The sequence below is a fragment of the Narcine bancroftii genome, chromosome 9 (genome assembly GCF_036971445.1).
Source record: "Narcine bancroftii isolate sNarBan1 chromosome 9, sNarBan1.hap1, whole genome shotgun sequence".
Taxonomy (NCBI): domain Eukaryota; kingdom Metazoa; phylum Chordata; class Chondrichthyes; order Torpediniformes; family Narcinidae; genus Narcine; species Narcine bancroftii.
This window is the reverse complement of record NC_091477.1, coordinates 31,981,233-32,003,483: the sequence shown is the minus strand read 5'-3', so window position 1 is coordinate 32,003,483 and position 22,251 is coordinate 31,981,233. Positions and strand designations below refer to the sequence as shown.

The 22,251-nt window shown below is 38.0% G+C and overlaps 1 long non-coding RNA gene across 1 annotated transcript; it reads left to right on the top strand.

Annotated features, from left to right (window-relative positions):
• The first annotated feature begins 13,304 nt into the window (after window positions 1-13,304).
• On the top strand, window positions 13,305-20,350 carry LOC138742871 (uncharacterized). The gene is made up of 4 exons (XR_011344468.1): window positions 13,305-13,454; window positions 13,904-14,103; window positions 17,646-17,703; window positions 20,268-20,350. It is a non-coding gene; the product is annotated as an uncharacterized lncRNA (long non-coding RNA).
• The last annotated feature ends 1,901 nt before the right edge of the window (window positions 20,351-22,251 follow it).

Genomic DNA, 22,251 nt, shown 5'->3' with positions numbered 1-22,251 from the left:
TTCATAGAGATTTCCATATGTAAGTGTTTATGAAAGATAAAAGTCTGGATGGAGACCAATTATGACATTAGAAAGGTTGAATAATACAACAAAAGTTCCCTGAAACATAAAATGTATTCAAACCCAGGCTTGAGAGTTTTCAATGCATGTTGAGACAGATAATTTTCTCCAGGAGAGTCTGAAAATAACTATAACTTCTGATAAACTCAATGTTTTGCACTTCACACTGCTATTAGAACAGATTATAGATTTGTATTACATTTTACAAATTCCATAAAACCTTTGTAAGAAATGGTCTGATGTTGATTTGCGAATGCTGTACATATTTAAACTGTCACAGAACTGTGTATTATTTATTACATATTTCCTGAATATTGACGCTGAATGTGAAAATGCTGTAAATCTTATTTAACCAATATTCCCCATCACAAATATTCCTTCAATCAGCATTTTTTATATATTAAAGAGAAACAATCTGATTTATATATTATGAGATCAAATACTCATGAAGTTGAGGTTAATTGAGGAATAAGTGAAGTCATTTAAAAAGCTCCTTTAGCACATAAAACAATTTCATGTAAGAGTTTTCTATTTAACTTGTTGATTAGGAAATCAAATTTTAATGATTGCATGGTTGCCAAGTCACATAACCACTGTGGAGATTTTTAAATTACATTTCTATTTTTATTATATCTATGCTGTTAAATTAAGTTGAAATCAGCTTTCTATATTGTGAAGTATTTAAATCCAAGGGAGCCAACTTACTGTCCATGTCATGTTGAATACCAGTGGCCAACAATTATTCTTTCTACCCCAAATGCTCCATCTAAATCCAGGACATGTCAGATATCATAAATTCATCATGAATAGAATTTTCATATTCTGTACTTGACAATACAAAATCAAAATCAAACAATTTCAGTTCAATGAATAGTTATTGTTCCGGCATAAATTTTTTTAATTATGGAAAATAATTCTGATGCTGTCACACCTTCTGCATGAGTCATTTCTGTCCCCTCCTCAAGGAGAAAAAAAATCACTGTATTTACAAAATCATTTTTTCAAAACCCTCAATCCAATTAATCTTTAAATCTATATTCCAGTATAATTAATCTAATTTATGTAACAGTTCATGTAGCAGTTAGCCCAGGACTATTACAGCACTGGAGTCTCTGGTTTGGATCCGACGTGATCTGTAAGGAATTTATATGTTCTCCCTGCTTCTGCATGGGTTTCTGCTGGGTGCTCCAGTTTCCTCCCAACCTTAAAAAATGGTTGTAGGTAAAATTGGGTATTTGGGCAGTTTGGGGTCGAGGGCTGGAAGGGCCTGTTACTGTGCAGGATATCTCAATTAAATTACAATTAAAATGAGCAAAAAGCTGAACTTAGGGTGGGATAATGGTGCAACAATTAAATCTGCTCTCTGGCAGTTCATGGAACCCAGATTTGGTCCTGGTTTCTATCTGCAGTCTGCACATATGGCCATGTGCTGCAGTTTCCACTTGCAGTACAAAATTGCGACTGTAGAGAGAAAAAAAACACTGGAGTAAATGACAAAATAATCAAAAGGAAAGTTAATGAGTATGAATTGGTTACAGAGACATGAGGAACAAATGAATGTTATAAATATGCATTTGAGTTAATTATAAATAAAGTTTAAGGAGTCTTTTAAATGCTGCTTTTTTCATCACTAATTTTAGTCATTGATGGGCCTTCTGATCAGCATAGCACTTTTTTCTACACTAATCCCATTTCTTTGAACTAGGATGGACTCTTGCTATGCCTTTTCTATTTAAGTACTAGTGTAATTGTCTCTTAAACGCAGTGATCGTAGCCAACTCTCAGGACAAGAATAAACTCCAGAGGGTTGTTAACTGGGTCTGTGACATCACAGGCACCGGACCAGACCACTCCATGGAGGACATCTACATGAGGAGGTGTCTTTAAAAAATAGCCCCTATCCTCAAAGACTCCCCACCACCCAGGCCGTGCCCTCTTCTCTCTGCTACCATTGGGAAAAAGGTACAGGAGCCTAAAGACGAGCACTCGATGGCACAAGGTCAGCTTCTTCCCCGCTGCCATCAGATTCCTGAATCAATAAACCTGCCTTACATTTCGTGCACTATTTTTAAAAACTTTTCCCCTCAAATTCCCTTGAAAACTCCTTTGTCTCACTTCCATGCCAATTTATTTTTGATACCCTTACAATGGAAAAACAATTCTAAAGGTACACTCTGTGCCTCTTAGAATCTTTTAAATCCTCTGTCATATCACCCTGTGACTCTTCCACTGTCGGGAGAACGAGCTCAATCTATTTGACCTCTCCCCACACCTAAATTCCTCATTTCGAGAAATACCCTTGTGAATCTTCTCGCACCCCATTCAACATAGTCACATCTTCCCTAAATTGTGGTGGCCAGAACTGTACAGTTCTGTGGGAGTATTTCCTTGATACTCCATAATTTTACATTCTATCTCCATAAAATACCTGCAATCTAATTTAGCCAGTGGATGTATACCAGGCAACATCATGGCACAATTACGCTGGTTGTCCAAAAATTACACCTATAGGTCAAAACTGATGCATAGCATGCAAAAATAACAATAGAAAATACCATAAACATTGTCTTTATCAGAAACTGATGTTGCAAGAGCAGCAACTGATACAACTTCACTTTTGTCTGGATGCTGCAGATTCTGGAATCTAATGCTAACCACCATCTGCCACAGGAACTCAGTGGGGCCAAGCAGCACCAGTGGGAGAAAAAGAACAACACACCATTCTTTTTAGCCCATTGATGATGCTCAACCCATTGAGTTCCTCTGGCAGATGGTGTTCAGCCTGACACTTTTTGATCACATGATTTCCATGGGTCCAAAACACTTTTTCATTCACAGCACATCAGCCACTTGGAGTTTGGGGCTGAGGTCAATACATTTCTAAATGCAAACATGCCCACATATCTCTGGTTGCTTCAATCATCTAGTCATAACATCAGTTAATCATCCAATCTACAAAAAAAGCCTTTTGTAAAAGTGAACTCAGAGAACAACATATTTACGAATGAGTAATTAACAATAAAGGTTGATCCCTATGGGCACATAAAGTTCCAAAAAGAAAAGGTGTATTTAAATCAAAGTTTCAATTAACTGCATATTCGGAAAATAACGGATGGGTATTATATCTATTTCAGTTCATTGACATTTTCATTCAGCGATTAACTTAAAATTAACATGCTTTATTATGACATATATATTAAGTTATTCAAAGATGTATCTTTTGATGTATGTTATTATCTAGATATAATAATCAGGGAATATTTAAAATGAATATCTTAATTACTTCTGAGCAATATTTTCAGTGTTGGTGAATTACCAGATACATTCAGTTGGCTCCTGAAGACATGATTTTATCTTATAATTTTTGGAATAGTCCTAAGGAACTATTTGATTAGTCCTAAGGAATTATAATTGAAGGCAAATTTATTCTGTAATGAAGGTTGGACAACATTGGTGAGTACCTTTATTGTCTTCCATGCTGACCATTATGACACCTTCAAAGCTAATAAAAGGCAATATTAGTGTAATGCCTGCTTTCAGTTTAAACACAGCGATTGTTGCTCATTTGCAGAATTATGATAAGTGGCAACTTCCCATTTGCTTGAGTGCAATTTTAATTCAATGTTTCCTGGTAGTTCATCAGAAAGTCAAGGATGATATAAGGTCAAGCAATATCCCATATGAACTACAAATGGGAACTTTGCCTGGCTATGTGCGTCTTACCTTGTATTTGAAATCCATTTTCAACCTCAAGGAGCATCAAATTTTTATCATCAGTTGTGACCTAGTCAAGACATGACTATCTAGGATCATCTCCTTGGATTAATGATTTTTTGCTGCATAGGATGTTGGGGGGGGGGGGTCCTTTCTATGTTATCTTTCTTTTTTTTTGTATACACAATATGCATTTGAAATGGATTTGTAATATTGTTAAATATGTGAATGTTTTTGTGGTTTTAAATTTATTATTTTTAATTTGAATTTTAATGTTGCATATGCATTACAAATGTATAGGCGTGATGTCCCATTTTAAAATTTTACATTTGGATCAGATTTTATTTATTCAGACTATAATGATTTCATTTATAATCATCACATTTGAGATTCAATTAGAGGGTTGTACAATTGAATAATGGCCTTCCTAATGATATTTGATTCAAGAAACTGTCAGAATGAAATTTGATTAGCACTGGTCTCCAGCGCAAGGTAGGTGACAGTAGACCACTGATCATGTGCTCAGGAGTTTTGAATGATTGGGAGGGGATTAAGTGGTGAAACAATTGCAGGGTGTAGTTTTGAGAAGAAGAGTAGTCTAGAAGGAAGTAATGAGAAGGGGTGCAACATGCTAAGCACTAGTAGGAAGAGGGACAAAATCTCCACCTACCTACCTTTTCCCCAAATCAAAGTCCCCTACTTTGTAAAAATCAATTCAACCTTGGCTTAAATATACTTACTGAGTTAGCCTCCATAGCTTCAATGGGTAGTGAATTCTATAGATTGACCATCCTCTGGGAAAAGCAGTTCCTCCTCATCTCCATCCCAAATCTACTACCCTGGATCTGGAGGAGATGTCCCCAAGTTTTAGTCTCCCCACCAATGGGAACAACTTACCTACTTCTATGCCTTTCATATTTTTATACATTTCTATAAGATCCTTTCTCATTCTGCTAAATTCCAATGAATACATCCCCAGATGATGCAAAAATAAACTGGAGGGGAAGATTTGGATGGGAAATGTTGGACAATATTGAAGAGAATTTTTTTTTTCTGTAAGTTAACAGGACTAATAATGAATGTAAAATCAGACAGAATGCCGATGATATGAGGTATAACCATCTTGGAAGAAATTCATACCTTGAAGAAGGATTCAGGGCCAAAACATTGATTATGCATCTTTCCCTCATATGGTTGTTATCCACTGATATACACCAGCATTTTTTGTGTTTTTACTACAATTACAGCATCTGCAGAATTTGGTGTTTTACTAAATTATGTAGTAAGATGGGAAATGAGTTTTTATCAATTCATTAAAAGTTACAATATGAAGATTGAAAGTTGGGCATGATGCTTCAAGTCATGGATTGGAATATGTAATCAGCCATAAAATTTAAGAATGGTATAGTTATTAAATTTGCATTTTGTTGAAAGATTATCCTTAAAATGAGGAGCCATGGCCATTTGTTTTTGGAATCATAAGGTTTCATTAATTCTTGTCGGGAGACCTTTTGATTTGATCTCAAAGCATGAAGCTTATTATTAATTCTTCGCCCTATGCCAGAAATACCAGCAATAGCTACATTCAGAGGGTAAATCTGAACATTTTCTTATGGTTCATTATAAAATTTGAAGCAAATTGTTCTCATGGGTGGATGTTTATGTTCACAAAATGAGAAAATAGATATGAAAAAGCATAATATTCATATTGGGGATAAATGTAGATTTTTCAGATGAAGATAGCTAAGAAGAGCAAATAACTATAAACCAGTATATAAATTAGCTTGGAAAGTGTGAACTAAATCAGATAAAATGTCCAGTTGAAGGCATCAGACTCTGCTATTATAAATAACATGATTTGCTGGTGGAATGTTGTTTGTTAAATGGGAATACAGAATTTTAGTACCAGTGCAGTGAGAAGGGAGGTTTAAAAAGAGATGTATATTGAAATTCTGATATTTGTAATCATAAAGGTGATATTCAGGTTTTGTTTATTGGCTGTGTTTAGATGAAGATCTTGAAGAACTCCTTGACAATTTTAATTGAGGGAATGAAGTGAAGGTCCAGCAGAATGATTTCTGGAATGGTGGATTTGTCATTAAAGGGAGAGGTTAGGCAACAGGTGTTAATACACTTAGTTTAGAACAATAAAAGGTCATCTCATTCATAATGGGGTTGACAAACTAGATGAGGTGTTGTTGTTTCCTTGACTGGGTCACAAGTTTATTTTAGGTGGTCAGCTGTTCAGAACAGAGTAGAAACTTCTTCACCCAGTCGATCCATTTCCTCATAACTGAAAAGGTCCTTCTTTGCAGCTCCTAGTGAATCTCCAGGGTACCCTCTTCAATGTAGTCACATTTTTCTTGAAGTGTGGCAATTAAAATATAGAATATGTAATTGTGGCCCAACCAACATTTTATGAAAGTGTGCAATAACCTCCTTACTCTAATGAAGGCAAGTATCCCATTTGCTGCCTTCAAATGGAATCCTTAGACTTGTGCATCAAAGTCCCTCTGTTCCTCAATATGCCTTGGGATCTACCATTCATCTTTTAAATTAAATTACCTGGTCATGAGTGTACTCCAGAAGTTGATCCAATGTAGACTCTGGAAGAAAGAAAATAAGATTGATTCAAGATGTGACACAGTCCTCAAGGATTAGATAAGGTATCACCATTACATGTTTTTTGAGATAATCAAAGAAAGTTCAGGAACTCAGGAACAGGTTAAAAGTGTAAAACTTGAATATCCAAAGTTCTCTTTCCTTTATGAAGAGGAAAGCAATGAAATCTACATATTGCATGTGCATGTTCATGCAGCTTTCTCTATTTCTCCATGTTGAACTTCCTACAGTTAGAATAAGTAACATGTGTCTTTGCCTGTACATTAGATGGTGCCATAATAACTGTGCAATCTCCAACAAAATGGAGGAAGAAGCTGATCAAATCAAGAGAGGTCAGGAGACCTGAAGAGTGGCAGCAATTAGAATTTTTAAAATAGCGAGGCAGCAGCAAGAAGATGATTAGAGAAAAAAGCTGAGTATCACTTTAAAAGTGAGACATTGTGTAGTGGAGCAGTCATTAAGGGAGTGGTCATTGTCAGAGTGGTAAGACTTTGGCTAAACAGGCTTCGGAGAGAACACATAAGAGGCGAAGGATTTGAAGTAAGAAAGGGCCATCCTATTTGAAGAACAAAAGGATTCAGAAAGTGGGCATAGGTAGGGCAAGTTTTAAATATTATTTATTTTGTCCCTCATGTATAAATAGTTGGTATGGCAGCTAAGGCAGGGGAATGCTCCTCTTACAGAATGAGGGTCATCAGGGAAGTCAGAAGACGATGTATCTGACAGAGCTGGTAACTTCTCCTACAAAAGAATGCACTTGCAATTGGAAGATTACAGGAAAATTTTGGGATGTAAGATCAATTGGATTAAAAGTGAAATAATAGCTTTAATGAATGGAGACTACAAAAATTGCAAAAGAAATACACAATTTAGATGGCCGGCAAATAGGATCAAATATTTGGAGATTAGAGTAGATAGTGATCTTAAAAATTTATATAAATTGAATTATCTCCCCTTGCTGAGGAAATTTGAGGAGGATTTAAATAAATGGTCACTCTCCAGATAATATTTATTGGTAGAGTGTATTGCATTAAAATGAATATATTCCCTGATGACTTAATCTGCGAGAAGCGCATCCAGCTGCAGACAAGTCAAGTTAAGGAAATGGAGCAGGAGTTGGATTAACTCTGGATCATTCAGGAGGCAGAGGAGGTGATAGACAGGAGTTACAGAGACACACAAGGAGGCAGGAGGAGCATTGCTGGGTGATAGTCAGGAGAGGGAAAGGGAACAGGCAGGAACCCCTGTGGCTTTTCCCCTCAGTAGCAAGTATACCATTTTGGATATGGTTGGGTGGATGACCTACCAGGGAAAAGACACCACGATCAGGTCTCCAGCACAGAGTCTGATCCTGTGGCTAAGAAGGGAAGGAAAGATCAGAGATGAGCTGTAGTGATAGGGTATTCCATAGTTAGGAGGTCAGATAAGAGGTTCTGTGGAAGAGATCAAGTATTCTGGATGGTATGTTGCCTGCCTGATGCCAAGATCTGAGATACCTCAGATCATATTCACAGCATTCTCAGGAGTGAGGGTGGACTGACAGATGTTGTGGTCTATCTAGGGACCAATGTTATGGGTAGAAAGGATGAAGAAGTCCTGCAAGGAGAGTTCAGGGAGTTAGATGCTAGGCTAAAGGACAGGATAACCAGGTTGTGATGTCAAGATTGCTCCCATGCCATGTGCTAGTGGATTAGAAATAGAAGGAAAATGCAGCTTAACACATGGCTAAAGACATGGTGCAGGAGGGAGAGCTTCGGGTTTCTAGATCATAGGGCTTTCTTGCAGGGAAGGTGCGACTTATATCAATGGGACAGTGCATCTGAATTAGAGGGGAGCTAATATCCTTTAGGAAATGTTTGTTAGTGCTGCTCTGGTGGGTTTAAACTAGATTTGCAGGGGGATGGGAGCCAGTGCCAGAGCAGATAGAGGAGGGAAAAAAATGATGTTAGAAGTTATCTGGTTGTACGTGGTGGAAATGTCCTCAGTTGCATCTATTTCAATGCAAGGAATATTGTGGAAAAGGCGGATGAGTTTCGAGCAAGGAGTGCCACATGGAATAAGGACATTGTGGTAATTAGTGAAACTTGGTTGCTGGAGGGGCAGAACTGGCAGCTCAATGCTTTAGATTTAATAGAATGGGTATGTGGGGGTGGGGGGAATGAACGGGGGAGGAGTGGCATTACTTATCAGGGAAAATGTCACCAAAAGCTCTTGAAAACTTCTACAGGTGTACTGTGGAGATCATTCTGACTGGTTGCATCACTGCCTGGTATGGAAGTACCAACTCTCAAGACAAGAATAAACTCTAGAGGGTTGTTAACTCTGCCTGCAACATCACAGGCACCAGACTTCACTCTATCGAGAACATTTACATTAGGTAGCATGTTAAAAAAGCAGCCTCTATCCTCAAAGATCACTACCATCCAGGCCATGCCCTCTTCACTCTGCTACCATTGGGAAGGAGGTACAGGAGCCTAAAGTCAAGCACTTAACGGCACAAGAACAGTTTCTTCCTGAATAATCAATGAACAAAATACTTTTTGTGCACTATTAGTTTTAAATATTTTTATTTATAGTAATGTTGTAAGGTAGTTATAACATGAATGTTTACTCTATGATGCTACTGCAATACATCATATTTCATGACTTATTAATGACAATAAATTCTGATTCTGATGCTCAGGCAGAACAGACCAGAGGACTCATCTACTGAGAGGATGGAGCTGAGGAATGGAAAAGGTATGACCACACTCATTTTGTTGGATTATAGACCGCCCAATAATCAATCAGAATTGGAGAAACAAATCTGTTGAGTGATGGCAGACAGCTGCAGGAAACATAAGGTTGTGATAGTAGGAGATTTTAAATTTCCACTTATTGACTGGGACTCCTATACCGTAAAAGGGCTGGATGGCTTCGAGTTTATCAAATGTGTTCAGGAAAGTTTTCTAAATCAGTAGAGGTACCAACTAGAGAGAGTGCAATATTGGATCTCCTTTTGGGGAACAAGACAGAACAGGTGACCGATGTACGTGTCGGGGAACATTTTGGGTTGAGTGATCATAATGCCATTAATTTCAAGTTAATTACGTGTCGGGGAACATTTTGGGTTGAATGATCATAATGCCATTAATTTCAAGTTAATTATGGAGAATCTTAACCTGGGGCTTGGGTTAAGATTCTAAATTAGAGAAAGGTCAATTTTGAGGAAAAGAGAAAGTATCTAGAATGCATGGATTGGGATAAATTGTTTTCAGGCAAGGATATGCAAGGTAAATGGAGGACCATCAAAGGTGAAACTTTGAGAGTACAGAGTTTGTATGTTCTTTTCAAGGTTGGCAGGCATAAGGAACCTTGGTTTTTGAGGGATATTGGAGATCTGGTTCTGAAGAAGCGAGAGATGTATAGATGAAATAGGCAACATGGAACAGTATTAAAAAAATGAAAGAATAGCCTCAAGAATGAAATGAGGAATATAGAAAAAAAGCATGAGGTTGCTTTGACAAATGATGTGAAGGAAATTCCTAAGCATTTCTACAGGTATAATAAGGAACAAAATTGGTCCCCTTGAAAATCAGAGTGGTCGGTTTTGTATGGAACCAAAAGAGATGGGAAGATCATAATTTTTTTTTCATCAGTATTCACTCAGGAAATGGACACAGAGTTATGGGAAATAAGGAAAGCAAACAGCAAGCTCATGGAACCAATAGAGATTAAAGAGGAGGAAGTGCTTGTTGTCTTAAAGCAAATAAGGGTGAATAAATCCCTTGGGCCTGACAAGATAGTCCTTGAGGGAGGCTAATGTAGAAATTGCAGGGACCCAGTCAGAAATATTTAAAATGTCCTTTGCTCAGGTGTGTTGCCAAAGGGTTGGAGGGTAGCTCACATCGTCCTGTTGTTTAAAAAAAGGCTCCAAAATTAACCCTGGAAATTGTACGCCGGTGAACCTGGCTTTAGTTGTAGGTAAATTATTGGAAGGTGCTCTAAGAGATTGGATATACAATTATTTGGATAGCCAGAATCTGATAGGGATAGTTGATATGGTTTTGTACATGGTTGGTCATGTTTAACCAATCTTGTAGAGATTTTCGAGGAGGTTACCAGGAGAGTTGATGAAGGAAAGGCTGTGGATGTTGTCTACATGGACTTTAGTAAAGCCTTTGAAAAGATCCCTCATGGGAGGTCGGTCAGGAAGGTTCAGATGCTGGTGAAGTTGTGAACCGGTTTTGACAATCGCTGGACTAGAGAAGCCAGGGAGTAGTGGTGAATGATTGCTTTTCAGATAGGAGGCCTGTGACTCAGGTTTGCCTCTGGGATCAGTGCTGTGACCATTGTTGTTTGTCATCTATATCAAAGATCTGGATGATAATGTGGTAAATTGGATCAGCAAGTTTGCAGATGATACTATATTTGGAGGCGTGGACAGCAAAGAAGGTTTTCAAAGCTTGCAGAGGGATCTGGACCAGCTGGAAAAATGGGCTGAAAAATGGCAGATGGAATTTAATGCAGACAAGTGTGAGGTGTTGCATTTTGAAAGGACAAAGCAAGAAAGGACATACACAGTAAATGGTAGGGCACTGAGGAGCGTGGTAGAACAGAGAGACCTGGGAATCCAGATACATTATTCCCTGTAAGTGGCATCACCAGTAGATAAGGTTGTAAGGAGAACTTTTGGCATATTGGCCTTCATAAATCAAAGTAGTGAGTATAGAAGTAGGGATGTTATGGTAAAGTTGTATTTGACCAAGTTGTTTGAGGCCAAATTTGGAGTATCGTGTGCAGTTCTGGTCACCTAACTACAGGAAAGATATCAATAAGATAGAAAGAGTGGAGAGAGGGTTTACTAGAATGTTTCCTAGACTTCAGGGACTGAGTTACTGGGAAAGGTTAATCAGGTTAAGATTTTATTCCCTGGAGTCTAGAAGAATGAGGGGAGATTTGATAGAGCTATTTAAAATTATTAGGGGGATAGACAGAGTAAATGTAGATAGGCTTTTCCCACTGAGGGTAGATGAGATACAAACTAGAGGACATGTGTTAAGGGTGAAAGGGGAAAACTTTAGGGCAAACTTGAGGGGGAACTTCTTCACACAGAGTTATGGGAGTGAGGAACAAGATGCCAACTGAAATGGTGAATGCAGGCATGTTTAACATTTAAGAAGCATTTGGACAGGTACATGGATGGGAGAAGTATGGACTGGGCACAGGTCAGTGGGACTAGGCAAAACAAAATGGTTTGGCACAGACTAGACAGACCAAAAGGGCCTACTTCTGTGTTGTAATTTTCAATGGTTTTATAAGTTCACAATTGTGTACATTTTGAGAAGTGGAAAAGTCCTGTGTGTGACTTCATTAAACTGGGATGGGTATTCAGTTATTGGGAGATCTTGTCAAAGTGAGGACTTTTCAATGTTAAAGAGATCCAGGACAAATGGAGGCCAGGTATTCCTGCACATACCATATGCGCACATCTGGATACATATAGGTTCCAATCTCAGAATATGCAGACATACTATATCAACACATGGACAATAGTGTTTCCACACAGTTGCTTTCATCACCCTTCAATATCTCCTTCCTGCAATCCACAACCTAAATCACATTTCCTCTTCTTTCTTCTTTTCCTTTCCCTTACTCTCTCCCACAATCTAGTTGCCTCTTGCTATCCTGCTATCACTCTTCCCCTCACCTTTTCTCCCTACTCCCCAGCCTCATATAGACTCCTTCTTTCACATAGCCCTTTCACTGTCACTTTCATCCTCCCTCTACTGTCCCTGATGAAATTCTACTTATTCTATCATATTATTCTGACTAAATTCTTGCTTCTTCCCTGTCTCTCACCCTTCACCACAATTGGTTACCACAGGGCACTTGCTCCAGAACTACCTCTGATGATCAGTCATCACCCCTCCTGTCCCCTGCGGTCTGTATCATCAGATTTTATTCACTAAATCTTGGGAAAATTCCACGTGTCCAATGTCGGTGTCACTGTAATTAGAGTAGGATCTATGCTTGTGTACACTACCTGTCACTGACCCAGCATAGACCCCAGCATTCTCCTCATCATACATCCATTGTCAGACCTGCTCATTTAAAACCCAGCTATCTGAATCTAGGGTCCTCATCTTCATTCATTGATACTAATGCCTTGTTCACAATACACCAAATTTTAATTTTTGGTTTCAAATCCATTTCCCAATGTGACTTTCTCCCTACATCTGCCTCCCTCCAACAATCTCAAAACCCTACATCTTATCACATAAACAATTCTCTGTACTGGTACTCCTGTTTTATTTCAAGGTCTGTGCCTTGTTTGAATGGGAATTTCTTCAGAGCAGAAACTGCTCTCCCTCTTTGAATGTTCCAGATGAGTGGCTGTAAATTAGATTGTGAAGCATTTTTAGGGAGGGACATTGTTGATGTGGTGCAGCTGTGAGGAAAAATCCTCACTTTAAGTGCCTTTAGAATTCTAATGACAGATTTCTTTTCTTTAGTGATTCTGTTTGCATGGTCAAGGACATTTTTGCCATTAGGAAGTTTTTTTTACACTACCATTAAGTGGTAATTCTATCTCACCCACAGGAAAAAGTATCTCAAGGTTATATGTGATGTCATGTAAGTACTCTGAAAATATATCTGAAATCTGAATCTGAATTTCTTCAGAACATTGTGATAGATCTAAGTGAAATTTCCGGTAATGCTATACAAAATGTATGAACTTCTAAAGAAACAATGAGTGTATAAATTTTGCACTGAACAACTGGCTTCTTGAAAGTTTTACAACTTTTAACAGACTGTTTATTTATTAGCTGATTGAGACATTAACAGATCATTAGTTGTGCTATGTTGATTGATTGAGTTTCATATGTTTCATTAATATATCTCTCTTGTCTCTGTCAGGACTCAGGTTGTTTTGCTATGTTTGCAGCTTATTTGGCATCTTGGTAAATTAATTAAAAACATGCTCGATTGTGTTTTTATGACCAATGAAATACTGGTTCCCTTTCCATCACATTTATGGCTAATCCAAACAATAATGCAAGAAAGTGGAACTAAAGGTGAGCTATAGTTTAAATTTTTGATAACTAATTAGGTAACAATAGCATGTTGTAGAATAACTAATGCTCCAATTTTTAACAAAAGTGAAATTCCCAAAATCATTATTCCAAACATTATGAGACAGTGTCTTGACATCCTTAATAAGGGTAACCCCAATGGAATAAATTACACAAGAGCAAGTACTTTAACAGCAAATTTCAAAGCCATTCTCGGTTTAGAAAAAAAACAAATCATGCTTAATAATATTTTCTTTGGAATTCTCTGAAGACCAGATAAAATTGGTGGGTAATAACATTGTGGTAGAAATCTTATTATGAATTTCAGAAAGCATTTCAAGACCTGCCCCAGAAGACTTGCAGCTAAAGTGAAAACATTTGGATGAAGGAGGAGGGTATTAATTGGATGTCAAATTGGCCCAGATGGTAATTATCATGAATTCTTGTTCTAGCTGAACAGACATAAACAAGGTTGAAAAACCAGAATCAGTTCCGTGCTCTCATATCTTGGCATGAAAGATATTGAAATGAGAATTATTGAGATCAAGGACATTAAAAATAGATGTCTTGTTTTACTATTGAAAAAGTGGACTGAACAAGGAAAGAATGAAAGTTCCAAAGCCCAGCAACTGAATGTACTGAGAAAATTAAGGTAATACATCCATGCATCTCTCACAATAATATTGATTCAAATGTTTATTATCAAACAATTATATTAAACAATTATATAAAATGCATTGTTCTCTGTGATGTATCATAATATTACTTTTTTATTCTTCTGGACATACTTTGATAAGAACTATGAGTTTGATCTTAACATGATTAAGAAATTGGGTCAGAACAGAAATTCCACTCTAACCAAGATTTCATGTCTGAAGTGTTTTAACGTTTTTGAATTCTACCCTAGTACGCTGATAACAGTGGTTTGACACAACTTCCAGTAGGCACATAAGGGCTTGATTAAAGTAGGAATCCACTTATTAGAGGGAAGTGTTTGCTTTATTATCACTTCTTTGTCATAATGATGTTAAGTTCAAAATAAATTGGATCTTGTCAAAATACTCTGAAGCCTCACTGACAGTCAGAATAGATGAGGCAAGCTGTAAGGATGTTCCATATCATAGGAGGTAAATGATGAAGAATAATGACTGCAAAGAGATGACTTTATTTTGCATTTTTTACAGAGGAATTATGACATTTGGCAAAAGATCTAATAATGGTTCATTTGCTATTGTGACCTGAAAATTGCTCCATGCTATTTTTCATTTTGGTACTAAAATAACATGTTGCCTAAATGCTGTTGATGAGAGTTGAGGCAATTGTGACTGAACAGTGCCTTAGATAGCTTTTCACTGAAACTCCATTGATTTGGCACGAAATGAACACATGCTGCCTCAGCAAAATCCTTTAAATTTAATTTAAAGATTACCACCAATGATGGTGGCTTTTCCCAGGCCAAAATCTCTAATGTCACACTGAGTTTGCTATATTTAAGTTTATTTTCACAAAATAACTAGTCCAAAGAACAGGGTGCTTTTGAGAATAAACCACAGGATATCTCTAGCACTACAAATAGCTAGGTATAGAGCACAATTAGAGTACAGGATTACAATGAAAAGGAAGATCTATTAACTAAAAGCAAGGGCAGAATAAAAGAATTGCCATAGGCTTCATTTAGGAGCACGATGGCATGTGTAGTTTGATATTCTTAAGCCTTCTCGTTGATGGGAGGAAAGAGAGTGTATCCGGGGAGCTATGTTGAGTTTCCTCGGCAGTGGGACATGTAAATGGAGTCCATGGAGGGTAGCGGAGTTTTGTTATGTTCTGAGCTGCATTGACTATCTTTGGTAGTTTCATCCAATCTTGTGCGGAGCAGATGTCACACCACACTGTGATGCATCTGATAAGTATGGTGTAGAAGTTGTTGAGGATCATGCCCAACTTCCTTCATCTTCTAAGAAACTAGATCACTTTCTTGATCATCATGTTGATGTGTTAGTCTCAGGTCAGATTATTGATATATTTATTACTAATAAAATTGAAGCTTTTTACACTTTCAACTTCAGCACCATTAATTCAGACAAAGATATGGTCTCTGCTGTAGATGATGATCACCTCCAGTATTGAGAGAGTTGTTATTTTGGTGCTTTGCCACTAGATTTTTAATCTCTTTCCTGTATTCTGTCTCATTGTTATGAGAGACCTGGCCTACCACAGTGATCTTTTCAGTAAATTTGATGATGGATTTGGAATGGTATTGAGCTGTACAGTTTTAGGAATAAAGGGAGCATAGTATGGACTGAGCATACATCTTTGAGGTGTGTTGTTGTTGAGTGTTACTGTGGAGGAGATGTAGTCAACCATCTTCAGTGCTTATAGTTTGTTAGAGGAAGTCAAGGGTCTATGTTCAGAGGAAGGCAATGAGGCCCAGATCCAGAAGTTTGGGAATGAGCTTACTCAGTACTATGGTGTTGAAGGCAGAGCTGTAGTGCTTGAACAGTAATTATGTAATTTGAGATCCAGTCACTGAACTCCTAAAACAGATACTCTTTTCTGAGTTTTATTTTACACAGGCAAAGATTACCAGTAGAGGAATGAAAACAGTAAATGGTGTGTTTTCTTCAAGTGATCTAACATCTTCACTGCCTCTGGTCCATGCCTGCTTCAATGCCTGGTATGTGGTGGAAAGAATGTGTCACTTCACAAACCATTCACCTACCACATCTCAGATTCAGATTTATTTTTTTTGTTGTTGGAGAACATACATGACATCACATACAATCCTGAGGTTCTTTTTTCTGCGGGCAGAGCAGAATTACCAATTATTGGCAATGCAAAAAAAATCCTGACTCAATGTACACAAGTAGACCATTTAAAAAAATGTAAACAATGTGACTGTGGAATGCAGAGAAAAAAAAAATCACTGAAGTTCAAGAGTCCTTAAATAAGTCCCTGATTGATTTTGTTGTTGAGGAGTCTGATGGTGGAGAGGTAGTAGCTGTTCCTGAACCTGGTGGTGCATGTCTTGAGGCACCTCGACCTCTTCCCTGTTGGTAGCAGCATGTGCTGGGTGGTGTGGATCCTTACTGCTGTTGCTATTCTTTGATGACAATGTTCCCTGTAGACAAACTTAATGGTAGGGAGGGTTTAAGGGTTTTACCGTTGGTGTTCTGAGCTGCGTCCACTAACTTATGCTGGGCTTTTCGCTTGGGGTCATTGGTGTCCCCATATCAGACGATGATGCACCCAGTCAGTACATCTTTCACTACACATCTGTGGAAATTTGCCACTGTTTCTGATGTCACGCCAAACCTCCGCAAACTCCTGAGGAAATAAAGGCACTGGCGTGCTTTCTTTACAATGCCATCTGTGTGTTGGGTCCAGGAAAGATCCTCCAAGATAGTGACTCCCAAGAACATAAATTTTCTCACCCTTTCCAATGATCACTGGATGGTACACTTCTGTTTTCCCTTCATGAAGTCAACAATCAGAACCTTGGATATGGTGACATTGAGTCAAGGATTCAACTTTGATTTCATTAGCCACAAAATCAAAATAGAAATGTTGTGCTTCTCACTGAGTCCACCAGATGAAAAGATGGGAAATAAGTGAAAAATGCTCTCCCATGGTGACAGAATGATCTGAATGGTGCTTGTAAACAACAATACCCATAGGAGACATTTTCTTTGAGTAAGGGAGTCACAGAAATCCTTCAATGCTAACAGATTCCAAGTATAAGCAGGGGTCAGGATATTTGCTATGAGAGTAAACCCATTGGAATAAATTACAGAAGAGTAAATACTTCAAAAAAACAAATATCCAAGTCACTCTGGGTTTAGAAAATGCAGATTAAGCTTGCTTCATAATAGTTTCTTTAGTATTCACCGAGGAGTACGAAATCTGTAGGTAATAATAATGTGGTGAAAATCTTGTTATGAATTTTAGAAAGCATTTCTAGAGATGCCCCAGAAGGCTTGTGATTAAAATGAAGGCATTTGATCAAGGAGAAGGTTATTAATTGGATGTCAAATTGGACCAGAGAGTAATTATCAATAATTCTCCTTCTAACTCAACAAGGATGAACAAGGTCCAGCACAAAGATCAATTCTGTGCTCTTAACTGCTGAGATGAAGGATATTAAAATGAGAATTATTGCATTCAAGGTCATTAGTAATAAATATTATTTTTTAACAGGTAATGCCTATTGAGCTAAAAATTGAAGGAATGAAGATCTGCAGCCAGGTTATTGAAGGTAATAGGAAAATAAGATAAATATAGGAAATGATAAATTCTGTTGTAATAATTTAATAATACACCTGAATCAGTAAAATTGTGATGACAAAAATGATTAAAAAAAAACCCAGCAGATATTGGATATTTACAGTGCCCTCCATGTTTTGAACATAAACTTTTTTCTTCTCTCCTTTATTTGCTCCTGTGGTCCTCAATTTTAAATTTGTATTCAAAGAATTCACATATGATTAAGGTGCACAAACCCTCTGTGACTCTGCTCGCTATCTAATAATAATATTTATTTTATATTTTATGTATTTGTACTGTGCATACACATCATTTGTCTATATGTGTGTTTTGTCTGCAATGTTTTACACCGATGACCAGAAAACGTTGTTTCATTAGGTGCATTTATATGATTCGATGATAAATAAACTTGAACATGAATACTATAAGTATACTATAAGTATATAAGATGATAAATAAGATGATAACTAAACTTGAACATGAATACTATAAGTATACTATAAGTATTTGTCAAACCAGTGAGGTCAAAAGGTATAATGTACACCTGACATCCACTTCCAGCTAAAATTCCACACCAGTATTTTGGCACCTCAAATTTAAATTAAGAAACAATGTTTTCCTGGATGATGGTGTCATTTTCAACGGATGGACCTCAGAGGAAAATAAAATGCATAGATTTAGCTCTGCAGTGCATTCTGTGTGATCAACTAAAGTGGAATTTGTGGGCTAATATCTTTCACACAAAAAAAAATGACCATAATAGAAAAGGTTTCTTTTGTTAAAAAATAACAATGTAATTTTGGAATAAAAGCAAAAGAACATCTGAAATACCCATCAGGTAGGATTGCATCTGTGCATAGAGCTAATGTTTGAAGTTAATTTGATTAAAGATTATTAATTTAATACAGTTACTGTTTCTCTTCTCACAGAAGCTTTCTGACTTGATACTTTCTATATTTCTGTTTTTAGCATCTGTAGATTTTTGCAATTGTTATTACTTTGATATTTACTCACAATATCACATTCTTTATGTGGTGCTTCAACAGTGAGGGTTCATACTATTTTGAAGGATAAAAGTAATTGGGTGTATTTAGGGCAGAAATTTATTAGTATCTGAATAAACAGAGATCAAAGATTATGGGAAAAAAGTATGGGGCTGAGTGGGAGAATGGATCAGCTCACGATGGAATGGCCCGAGTGAACTCGATGGACCAAATGGCTTTCTTTTGCCTCTCTATTTTATAATCTAAACAGTTATGAAGAAGGAGGGTATTACGAACATTACTCTCCATCTCCTTAACAGTTATACAGTAAAACCCTTGGTATCTGGCACCTATGGGGATCAGTAGAAGCTGGATAAGTGTATTTTCCACTTACTTTTACAATACCTAACTAATACACCTGGTTTAATTTAAAAAAAAACAGTTTAAAAGATATAAAAACTATACTGTACTTGCACTGAACAAACTTCCCTTGCATGAATATATAAGCATTAAAGAATTTTACTTTATTTTCAGTCGCATTCTTTGAAAACATTTAATTGTCGCTGCATCTTCAGGTTCCTCCTCCTCCTCCGTGGACCCACCTGAGAGGTGAACAATAATATTATGGGTAATTAACCCCTCCCCAAGTTTGCAAATGAAGCCTCTGTCTGGGGTGACCTACTAACCAGGGATAAGGAGACATTTCAAGAGAGTTATTCCAATGGCAAGCTGCATCAATCAGCTCTTCGTCCTGGGTGACACCATTGCTGTTTCGCACAACTTTATTCAAACAGCTGCATGAGCAAAGCATGACCAAGGCCCTCCACTGGCTCGATATTTCCTTCCATCTTCACCAAACGTTAATGTGTTACTTCAGTGAATATTTACAATTTTAAACTTTTTTACCTATTATTTTATTCTTATTTATTTTAATCTTTAAATTTTATTTTCCTCAGTTTTTTTTTGTTGGTTACTTGAGGCTGCTGGTTGCTTGAATTCTAGATACCAGGGGTTTTACTGTATATAATTTTTGCATCCTCCCTGAAATTGCAATTTGATCTCAATATGTTTTGGTTTAATTTCTTATGATTTCAAATTTCCAGAATCTGTCGTATTTTGCAAGTTGTTGATGGTTTACTTTCAGTTTTTTAATCACAAATCCATTGCCCATGGGAACCATTGCATGTGATTCTGAAGAATGTCAAAATGAATTTTGCAGGTAGAAACCACAATTCTGCATTCATGATTCCATTTTGAATGGGAATGTTACAGACTATTCAGAATAACCATTTATAACAATCATCAGTCCATGTATCTTCCATATCTTACAACAGTTACATCAATGACTGTCTCTAATGAGCTGTAGTATATGTAATTCAGAAGAGTAACTGGAGATATTAGAAATACTAACACAGTGCATGAAGATTTGTTGAATCATTAGTTTAATGTGCATTGATATTATTTCTCTTATCATTCATTTTGAAGTATATGACAGTCTTTTTTGTGTGAGGACTATTGTTGGGACTCATCACCCATGTCCCCATTCTCTCAAATGACTTTTCTTGATCCACAGGGCTGACATCATGACCCAGGTAATTCTCCAATTGATCAGTGAGATCTTGAGAGACATCAAGGGCTTTTTCAATGTATTAAGATGATGATTAAGATAAAGATTAAGATCAACAATGAAGACATTGTTTACATCCGGTACCGCACGGATGGCAGTCTCTTCAATCTGAGGCGCCTGCAAGTTCACACCGAGACACAAGAGCAACTTGTCCGTGAACTACTCTTTGCAGACGATGCCGCTTTAGTTGCCCATTCAGAGCCAGCTCTTCGGCGCTTGACGTCCTGTTTTGCGGAAACTGCCAAAATGTTTGGCCTGGAAGTCAGCCTGAAGAAAACTGAGGTCCTCCATCAGCCAGCTCCCCACCATGACTACCAGCCCCCCCACATCTCCATCGGGGACACAAAACTCAAAACAGTCAACCAGTTTACCTATCTCGGCTGCACCATTTCATCGGATGCAAGGATCAACAATGAGGTAAACAACAGACTCGCCAAGGCAAATAGCACCTTTGGAAGACTACACAAAAGAGTCTTGAAAAACAACCAACTGAAAACCTCACAAAGATTAGCGTATACAGAGCCGTTGTCATACCCACACTCCTGTTCGGCTCCGAATCATGGGTCCTCTACTGGCATCACCTACGGCTCCTAGAACGCTTCCATCAGCGTTGTCTCCGCTCCATCCTCAACATTCATTGGAGCGACTTCATCACCAACATCGAAGTACTCAAGATGGCAGAGGCCGACAGCATCGAATCCACGCTGCTGAAGATCAAACTGCGCTGGGTAGGTCATGTCTCCTGAATGGAGGACCATAGCCTTCCCAAGATCGTGTTATATGGCGAGCTCTCCACTGGCCACCGAGACAGAGGTGCACAAAAGAAGAGGTACAAGGACTGCCTAAAGAAATCTCTTGGTGCCTGCCACATTGACCACCGCCAGTGGGCTGATATCGCCTCAAATCATGCATCTTGGCACCTCACAGTACGGCGGGCAGCAACCTCCTTTGAAGAAGACCGCAGAGCCCACCTCACTGACAAAAGACAAAGGAGGAAAAACCCAACACCCAACCCCAACCCACCAATTTTCCCTTGCAACCGCCGCAACCGTGTCTGCCTGTCCTGCATGGGACTTGTCAGCCACAAACAAGCCTGCATCTGACGTGGACATTACCCCTCCATAAATCTTCGTCCGCGAAACCAAGCCAAAGAAAAGAAAGAAGATGATGTAAGAAATATAAAACAAGACATGGCTGTTTAGTCCTCTGCAGGTTTTTAAGACTTACAAGCTCCACAGCTGGTTTTGCACACATTTTGTAATCTCTTTTTCCAAAATGTTAGGAAAGGTAAGACTGAACCATGATAAGGACACAATATCACAGTATGATAGCAAAAGGGAGCTAGGTAGGAGGCTCAGAATTATTGATGGCAAACCTGGAAGTTCAAGGTTCTCTGCATTGCTTTACTTTGACAGGTACCCAGATCTCATGAAAAGGTTTGACATCCAGCTCGGAGGAACCAGAACTATAGGATGGGCAAATCAACTGTGGTAGTTACTGGGAGACTGGGAAGCCTGATACTAACCTTGTAAATGATGTGACTGCAATTTGCCTATCGTCACAATTGCTCCAAGCAGACGCAATATCACTGGCTTTCCCACTCAACTTGAAAACAGCAACTCATACATATGGCTGCTCTTCATCAACTACAGCTCAGCCTTCAACACCATTATTCCCTCAGTGTTGGACAAGAAGCTAAAATTCTGGGCCTCTGCACCCCCCCCCCCCACCACCCAACCCCCACCCCCCCACAACTGGATCCTTGACTTCCTCATCAGAAGAGAACAATCAGAACAAATTGGAACAACATCTTCTCCTCACTGATTAGCAACACAGATACATCTTAAGGATACATGCTTAGCCCACTCCTCTACTTGTTATACACCCATGACTTTGTGGCCAGGCACAATTCCAATGCTATCTACAAATT